Here is a 9926-nt window from a genome sequence, read left to right as displayed (position 1 = left end):
TAAGAACAAGATCCATTCACATTTCACAGTTCACACACTGATCGCTCTATCTCGAGAACCACAACACCTAGAAAGCTGCAATTTGATAGGACTATTCCTTTTATGGTCTAGGTGTGCAATAAGAAAGGATTTTTGCGAAAATCTAAACCGATCCTGAGATATGATCAATTTTTGATCGCTAAAATCTCCATAAGAAATACACAGAGTGCAGGGACTGCGGGAGAGAAAAGTTCCGCTCTCGACCAATATTTTGAGTTTCATTTATCTTTTTAGTTTGATAACTATGCAGCTAATAGGGAGCGCGCAGCGCGACCGTATTTTTTTCTTTTATTTTCCACAAGTTCGACGCCTTTTCCACAAGTTTGGCCATGCTGCCTCGGGATGAACTAGCGTTGACGTTGGTATGATGTCAGAATACTTACACCTCAAAATGGGCCATCTGTCAAACTATATTGTTAAGTTGACAATACAGTGTCTTTCACCACCCTCAATTTTATTACCTATCTACATGCACAAGAAAGTGAAAAACCTGGTTCTATGACTTGTGTGCTATGTGAGGTATCAGGAACATAATACAGCATAATGAAATGACTATTATGTACTTGTAGGCATGCAAAAAAAAAAAAATGACCCCAGTATGTATAAAAACTTCACCTTAACTTGAGATGAAAATCTCGCCAAATTTCATGTTATTTAACAAAATTTGAAGACATTTGGCAAGGTTTTTCATCTCAAGTTCAGCTTGAGTTTTCATACATACGGGGTAAAGACGTGTAGAGTGTTACTTACTGGCAATACCCCAGGTTGAGCTCGCATTTCAGCTGCAATCTTCTCCCAGCCCTCTTTCTTTTGTTTGTTGCTGACAGCATCTGTTTTCTTATTTTCAACAAGGTGTGCATATTTTAGCACACATTCCTTCAAACTTGTCTTCTCCTGATTAGTAAGATTTGGTTGTTTCATTCTTTGAGACATTATAGTAAATAGAAAGTCTAGCAAGTAGAATTTCAAGAGAAAATCACTTTGATGTATTGTAGCATTTTTCTATGTAATCATGTGAATTTTTTATACCAAAAGTTGTGTATATTGTCACTGCCCGGGCTTTTCTAGTTGTGTGTTTTCCCTAGTACTTGCTGTAGTATGGTTTCAGTAATTAGGGGTTCTTCCCCTGAGATGGAAGTACTTTGTAAGCTATTTGAGTCAATCCTTCTTCCTTGTGAATGATTTGAATAACAATGGACAGTTGCACATCTCTCAGTGTGGCGCGTCTTTCAATACTCTTGACAATCTCTGCGATTTCATCACAGAGGTCCGCGTGTTCAGTTCTATGCTGTTGTATACTGGTAGATATTCTTTGTTAGCACTCTTGAGTAGTAAGACACCGACTCATGGGTCTAAATACAAATGATTCTGATATGCAACAAATATAATTAGTGATAGGACTAGCCATAATTTCCTATCTGGTCCAGAACTCAAAATGTCGTCTCTTGTTTAGTCAAAACCAGTTAAAACAATGTCAGTTAGAACAATGTGCTCATATGGTGATTTTCCTTCTTGTGATTCTATTTGATCATTGATGCTAGTCATCAACTCCGGTTGACCACATCCAAAGAGAGATTGGTAGCGGCAAATGGAGTCCATTTCTTCGTCATGTTGACTGACCCCGCTCCAAAAAGGTGCTTCTTTGGCTTTGTACTCTCTATTTGCATAGGTCACAATTATGAATAGCTTTCGGGTTGTCATCTTCTTCCCCAACACATTTGCAGTGCGCCCAGTTTTGGCAATTACCACACTGAATCCATCCCTCTACGAATTCTGAGTATAGGTGGCCGCAATAGAGGCATACAGCATCACTCGCATCACCTGCAGTGCGCCCAGTTTTGGCAATTACCACACTGAATCCATCCCTCTACGAATTCTGAGTATAGGTGGCCGCAATAGAGGCATACAGCATTACCTACATGCCGTCAAGATCTTATAACGCCCTATCACATGTTTGCAAACATGTGATAGGGCGGTATTTAGAAGGACCCGGAGAGATTTTACCTTTGGGCAGCAGATTTGTTTTGCCCTCTGTCAGAAATCTTGTTGTAGAGAGGGGGTGTTCGAGAAAATCGTTGATGTATTGTAGCATTTTTTCTGTGTAATCATGTGAATTTTTTATACCAAAAGTTGTGTATATTGTCTCTGCCCGGGCTTTTCTAGTTGTGTGTTTTCCCTGGTACTTGCTGTAGTATGGTTTCAGTAATTAGGGGTTCTTCCCCTGAGATGGAAGTCGGGTGAAGACACCGACTCATGGTCGAAATACAAATGATTCTGATATGCAACAAATATAATTAGTAATAGGACTAGCCATAATTTCCTATCTGGTCCAGAACTCAAAATGTCCTCTCTTGTTTAGTCAAAACCGAAATTGACATATCCAACATGTTTGTTTTCATCCCATTTGACATCAATTGACATACTGTCACCCATGAGTGATGTCACAATGGGACTGTTAGCCTCCCAAGACGCATTTCATGCCATAGAGCACTCTCCCCCTGCAGCTCTGCTTCTTTGGCAATTGACTCTATTTGCTCTGCAGTCAGTTGCATTTTCTGCAGGACTTCTTCTGGGGTTGTACTTGCTTCAAGTACTTTCTGAATGCTTGGGAAGGAATGTCAAGCATTTCATGCCATAGAGCACTCTCCCCCTGCAGCTCTGCTTCTTTGGCAATTGACTCTATTTGCTCTGCAGTCAGTTGCATTTTCTGTAGGACTTCTTCTGGGGTTGTACTTGCTTCAAGTACTTTCTGAATGCTTGGGAAGGAATGTCATATGTGACATTGAATGCGTAGAAACTTCCACAAATGGTGGAACAGTTGGCAGCTTCATACAGTTTTGAAGCTGTAATACGCCCAAATCTCAGGGCATGCCATAATGGACTTCATGGCCAAGTCCATCAAAGGCAAACCTTTAAGTTTTGAACGGCTGGATGGAGGACGCAGTTTCCTACCTGCTTACGTTTTCCAGCTGTTCAAGGTCACTCTGGGTTCTGATTAATACGAAGGCCGATCCGAGGAGGTAAATGAGGTGACCCTGTAGGAGATAACCCCATTCGAGGATGGGAAGTGGCTCTTGGGAAATCCACGTCGGTATGGCCATTTCGCCTCTTACGGCAGCATCGGTGTGTTTCTCAGTCGTGGGGACTGAGATGGTTAATTACACATTTTACTTCTGTATGCAACAATAACCGCTTGTAAATGGTCTTAAACTGCATAGCTGAAGGCTTGTTGTGACACCCTCCTTGTTTGTGCGCATACGTTTCTGCGCATTTCTTTCTGCTCCTCCACAAGCGTGCTTGCATACTGGCGCTACCTAGCGGATAAGTTATTGGTGTCAAATTGTAGGAAATTATGTTTCCTAAAAATCATATTTTATGACTTTTTCATTTTAGGCACTCGTTTAGAAAATAAATGCAAAATTCGTTCGGAAAACGAGATTTTTCCGCCAATTTCCGCCGTTTTTCCGCAATTGGGGCCAATTGTGATGCGGGATTTTTTTGGGAATTTTTTTATTTTTTTTTTTTTTTTTTTTTTTTTTTTTTGATGCCCGGGTAAAATGCTAATTTTACTCTACTATTATGGATTGATGACTTTCCCGGATGGATAATGGAAAATAAGGAAAAGGATGAACTCCGGTTGAAAATTGCCAGTAGGCAACACACCAACTTTCACCACCTCTTCTCCCTCTCTTTAACTTAGCTTTTATTGTAGAAGAAACTATACCTACCCTATATGTAAGATTACTCTACTAGTATGGATTGATGACTTTCCCGGATGGATGATGGAAAATAAGGGAAAGGATGAACTCCGGTTGAAAATTGCCAGTAGGCAACACACCAACTTTCACCACCTCTTCTCGCTCTCTTTAACTTGCCTTTTATTGTAGAAGAAACTATACCTACCCTATATGTAAGATTTTATTAACTTCCACATGTTTCATGACAAGGGACTCAGGGGACAGGAAATTTGATGCTGCCTGAAAAAACATTGCCTTGTCAGCTTGAGAAATTTTATCTTCCGTTTGAGGAGTGATGTCTCTAGCTCTAATAATGGTCATTGATTGAGCCATTGAGCGACAGAAGACAACTTGGATTTCCTCCAGTAACACACAGTCTGAGTGACGGAAGGTTCCAGGGTCCGCCTGTGGAGCCATGTTACGAATGCAACAGCATGTTTACATCCACCTGAAATAAGAAGGGAAAAAATTACTGGAAAAAACATTGCCTTGTCAGCTTGAGAAATTTTATCTTCCGTTTGAGGAGTGATGTCTCTAGCTCTAATAATGGTCATTGATTGAGCGACAGAAGACAACTTGGATTTCCTCCAGTAACAAACACACAGTCTGAGTGACGGAAGGTTCCAGGGTCCGCCTGTGGAGCCATGTTACGAATGCTACAGCATGTTTACATCCACCTGAAATAAGAAGGGAAAAAATTACTGGTCGGTCTTATTTGGTTTAACGTCCTGTCAACACATTGAAGGTTATATTTATAGGACGGGGGTTTTACCCTCCAGGCCTTGGCCGTACCATACGAACTACTCACATTAAATTGACAGCGTGAAAATTTTTAAAGAGAACATCTATGCCAGTAATAATTGAATTAACAGAGTACAGAATATCATTCACAGCAATGAAAATTTTATCCGGCTTCAATAGGTTTTCCCCTACGACTATTATGAATGGTTGTAAGGTTAGTCCAGCTGTTTTACATGCTACTGCTCTCTGGGCAATTAAAGGTCTCTCTTGACTCTCAGACTGAGTCTGTAATATAGCTCTCGAAATATACGCCAGCATCTTCACCTTTGAAGATAGATGCAATTTGGCATCTCTTTTGGTCTATACCTAAAACAGAAGTATAGAAACAAAAGTTTAGATTGAGATTATAAATATTATAATGACTATTGTACAAGATACAACATTTTACCCACCATTAAGTTACTGAGGTTTTTATAAACTACAATAATATGTCTCTACGCTTAGCTCTTTTACACTCAATAAGATTGACTTTCAAAAGCAACAAGTAGGTGGAATTGCTTACCTCGCTTTCTGAGCTATATTTCTTGACCATTGGCTGGGATTTGATGTCTTCTTTCTACCTCTGCCTTCTGGGGAAGGTGTTATTCTACTACCTTGCTCCATTTTCAACCAAATAACTCAAAAGCTCATTAAATTTAACATTAATTAACACAAATTACGTCCAAGTTTTTATTTTTCAGTGCATCATTAGCTTCCCAATACAACTTGATGGCATTGAGAGCTTCAGTACAAAAGCCTGGCTCAGCATCTACCGATTTATACCATGATGGTAATGTTGTAGTACTTGGCAGACATGTATCAAACTCTTTTCGTATATAAAGCCTTGTTCCCACGGCGCGTGGCTCGCCGATTCTATCCGGTACAGGCTTGCCTTGACTTGTCAATTTGACGCGCCTTGTTGTTCCCACGGCGCGTGGCTCGCCGAGTCTATCCGGTACAGGCTTGCCCTTGCCTTGACTTGTCAATTTGACGTGCCTTGTTGTTCCCACGGCGCGGATAGGCTCGTTGGTTGGCAAACCACAGACATTCGGATGGCTTGTTTCCTATTGCTCTAGATTTGTTCAGTTGTTTGTAGATAGTATGCAAAAACGATGCCATTTTCTCGTATGCGAACCAATCTGGCTTGAAAACGTCTTTAGTTCCAGTCCCAGTTCCCTTACTTTCCTTCACCTTTGACGCCAGCTTCCTGTAAGTTGCCATCAAGTGGTCTTTCTTCTACTTCTTCAAATCAGGAATTAAAAATGAGACGCTTAGTTTTTCTTGGATTCGTTTCCATGCATCAAACACCTTGTCTTTATTTTTGTGATCAGCAAATCCAGTGTTCCAAATAATTGGTTCTGCTTCATAACGGTCCAAAAATTCAATGACAAGTTCATTTGCCCACTTCATTATTAAAACATTAGAAGCTACAACTTAAAATAAAAACAATGGAATATAATTATTAAACGAAAAACTAAACACATAAAGAAATATCTATTGCATATTTAGTTGAAAAATATTTCTTTAAGTGTTTAGATTTTCTTTTAAAAAATAACACTAATAAAAAATTAAAAATACTAAAACGAAAACAAACCACGCGCCGTTGGAACACTAGACAAACCTGATCTGTGACTCATCCGCCGAGCCACGCGCCTCTTTGATGTTTACCGACAATTTATGGGAACGAACGCGCCTGTACGCACCTACACAAGCCTACACGCGCCTGTCCGGCGCGCCACGAACTTTAGTTTTCCCACGACGCGTGGCTCGTCGAACTACGGACGAGACTCGCCGCGCCACGCGCCGTGGGAACAAGGCCTAACTCATACGCACGAGGAGAAATATAATGTAGTGACAGGGCAAGTGCCCTTAACTACTCCTCATACCTTTTCTTTTGCCGCTTACCCTGAGCTTCATTAACTTGCCTTTTAACCAAGAATTGAGCACTTATTAAGGCTAGAAACTCCCTTTTATTACAAACGGCGCTCAACGTGGGGCTCGATCGTTGAATTGTTGATCACCGGACCAATGGGCGGACTGGTTGGAGGAGGAGGAGGAGGAGGAGGGAAAACCATGGAGTTCCAATCTTCCAGTTCCTCTGTCCTTTCACCGTCCATGGGAAGTCGAGACATTGCATCCGGTAACTCATTTGAACGGCCTTGGATATGTTCAATGTCAAACGAGAATTCCTGTAAAAGTAAAGACCAGCGCATCAACTTGCTTCTCCCCTCTTTGAGCTTATTCAGCCAAGTGAGTGCCCGACTATCAGTGCAGTAATAAAGGAGAAATGGTAAAGTAGTCAATCTTATTAAGGCTAGAAACTCCCTTTTATTACAAACGGCGCTCAACGTGGGGCTCGATCGTTGAATTGTTGATCACCGGACCAATGGGCGGACTGGTTGGAGGAGGAGGAGGAGGAGGAGGGAAAACCATGGAGTTCCAATCTTCCAGTTCCTCTGTCCTTTCACCGTCCATGGGAAGTCGAGACATTGCATCCGGTAACTCATTTGAACGGCCTTGGATATGTTCAATGTCAAACGAGAATTCCTGTAAAAGTAAAGACCAGCGCATCAACTTGCTTCTCCCCTCTTTGAGCTTATTCAGCCAAGTGAGTGCCCGACTATCAGTGCAGTAATAAAGGAGAAATGGTAAAGTAGTCAATCTTATTAAGGCTAGAAACTCCCTTTTATTACAAACGGCGCTCAACGTGGGGCTCGATCGTTGAATTGTTGATCACCGGACCAATGGGCGGACTGGTTGGAGGAGGAGGAGGAGGAGGAGGGAAAACCATGGAGTTCCAATCTTCCAGTTCCTCTGTCCTTTCACCGTCCATGGGAAGTCGAGACATTGCATCCGGTAACTCATTTGAACGGCCTTGGATATGTTCAATGTCAAACGAGAATTCCTGTAAAAGTAAAGACCAGCGCATCAACTTGCTTCTCCCCTCTTTGAGCTTATTCAGCCAAGTGAGTGCCCGACTATCAGTGCAGTAATAAAGGAGAAATGGTAAAGTAGTCAATCTTATTAAGGCTAGAAACTCCCTTTTATTACAAACGGCGCTCAACGTGGGGCTCGATCGTTGAATTGTTGATCACCGGACCAATGGGCGGACTGGTTGGAGGAGGAGGAGGAGGAGGAGGGAAAACCATGGAGTTCCAATCTTCCAGTTCCTCTGTCCTTTCACCGTCCATGGGAAGTCGAGACATTGCATCCGGTAACTCATTTGAACGGCCTTGGATATGTTCAATGTCAAACGAGAATTCCTGTAAAAGTAAAGACCAGCGCATCAACTTGCTTCTCCCCTCTTTGAGCTTATTCAGCCAAGTGAGTGCCCGACTATCAGTGCAGTAATAAAGGAGAAATGGTAAAGTAGTCAATCTTATTAAGACTAGAAACCCCCTTTTATTACAAAGTTGATGACTGCAACCAAATTATTGCTTCATCCGATTGAAATTCTTCACAATCTGACAGCTGTACTGCAGCTTCAGGGTTCCATCTCCGCTTCTGGGATGGCGCTCGAACTCTCTTAGAGATAACCTGAGCGAGTTGTAGTTGTCTTCTTTTGGTTACGTAGGCATCATACAGTTTCCCAAGTGATTTTCTTCTTGGTCTCAAACCATCATCGTCCACCACAGTGACATGGTATATTGATGGACTATTGAACAACAAAAGTTTCGAAGTTCCAACGACAGTAGTGAAGACTAGAGACCGCGCCAATTTTGGAGAGAGCTTCAGTTATTATATTACAATCTCCAAAATAATATTGATAAAATAAATGGATAATAACTTTATTGTTGAATACAAACACTGAATATAATAATATAGATATAATAATAGGTAATTAAGTAGGTTCGTAACTACGACTTAACTATAACCGTCAGGTATCGTTACCAAGTATAATCTGTACAATCTTCTGTTAGGTCTTTTGCAGTGAAAGGCGGTGGCCCGGTACAAATCACCGTGTTCCACTACAAACCGAGTTGAGGGATATTACCTCCTCCAGCACCTAAACTAAAAAGTAATAAAAAGGAAACTTACCTTAGGCACTAAAGAAAGGAAATTACCCCTCAATATCACAGAGTGTGATATTGTTTTAGATTTTAGAGAGAAACACCAAAAGAAATCTCCCATAGCCCTTTCCCACCGGCAACATTTTTGGTCTACGATTCTTTGAAAAGTGACTTTTCCCCGTTATTTTTGACCTAAAAAACCATAGTTACCTTTTTTTTTTGCTACCTTAGCATCGTATGGGGTAGGTTTAATGGGTTGATTATAAAAAAGGGAAGGTAAAAAAAATAAGGTACCTAGTGTAAGGCTGAAAAATAAAAAAAATAAGTGTAAAATAAGGCTCATAGGACACGAACGGTATGGAATAGTTTGAAACAGTTTTTCTCCTTTGAGAGGCACATATATACTCCACACTTTTCACATTTCATTTTCGACCTACTTTGGCAATATGCAAAGCGGCAGGTCCTTGGACTTGGAATATTATCGGCAACTGGCCAATGGTCGAACCCATCATATCGCTTGTCGTCGCCAGGAAGCCTGCTTGGTGGGTTAAAGAACTTTGACCTCTTCACGGGCGACGCCTCATCTTCACTGCTGTCAATCAGCACTCTCCTTGTTCTTGTAGGACAGGATATAAGCGCTTCTGAGAGCTGGAGTTTAAATGCCATCAGATCCATTGTTTGTCTTCGGCTCAGATTGTTTGCTTTGGCGTCTCGCACACTTTGAAATTACCAATTTTGATTTAAATATTTTTGTTTTAAGTTATTAAGTGGATTCCAGAACAATAAAATAAATAAATATATAATATGTATAGCTCTAAAAGCATAGACCTTTTCCCTAGGGTTGCTATACAGCTTTCCGGTCCTACCACAATGCCAATGTGAGTTATTATCCCATTTGCCAGGACAAACCAAACTGTTCCCAACCAAAATGTAAGTAAAATCCTAAATGATGATGCATATTACAGATTGTTGTGTTCTTCCAGTGGCTTTTCCAACAGAGTGGAACATTGAAGTTCCACTATCAGATTTTCTCCTGTGTACCAGATTATATTGTAGAATTTCCAACCTCCTGGTTGGTTGAATACTCATTTTATGTGCTCCCATTTTCCAAATTTGAAGTGGAATGAGAAAATTGATGTTTGCTTTTTCATTTCAATTCTCACCATAGGTTATCAGAACGGCGATTCTTTCTTTCTGCTCTGATCTTAGAATATGGGGTAGCAGTTTTCCGTCCCAATGAACAACGACGGCTGCTTTCTCTGCTTTTTATCTCCTCAGTATATTTTTCCCTGAACTCTTTTTTCGTTTTTCATAGATCGCCCTCTTCGATATTATGAATTCATCAGGATTATATCCGAGC

General features: G+C 40.9%; 1 long non-coding RNA gene across 1 annotated transcript; it reads right to left on the bottom strand.

The window, feature by feature from the left end:
- Positions 1 to 399: 399 nt before the first annotated feature.
- LOC113470501 lies at positions 400 to 2641 on the bottom strand. Its single transcript, XR_003393539.1, has 2 exons — positions 1955 to 2641; positions 400 to 1860 (listed from the first exon to the last, which is right to left on the bottom strand). It is a non-coding gene; the product is annotated as an uncharacterized LOC113470501 (long non-coding RNA).
- Positions 2642 to 9926: the final 7285 nt, after the last annotated feature.

Source organism: Diaphorina citri, unplaced genomic scaffold (genome assembly GCF_000475195.1).
Source record: "Diaphorina citri unplaced genomic scaffold, Diaci psyllid genome assembly version 1.1 scaffold1633, whole genome shotgun sequence".
NCBI classification, from domain to species: domain Eukaryota; kingdom Metazoa; phylum Arthropoda; class Insecta; order Hemiptera; family Psyllidae; genus Diaphorina; species Diaphorina citri.
Note: the sequence above shows the minus strand (reverse complement) of the source record. Positions and strands in the feature narration are given on the sequence as shown.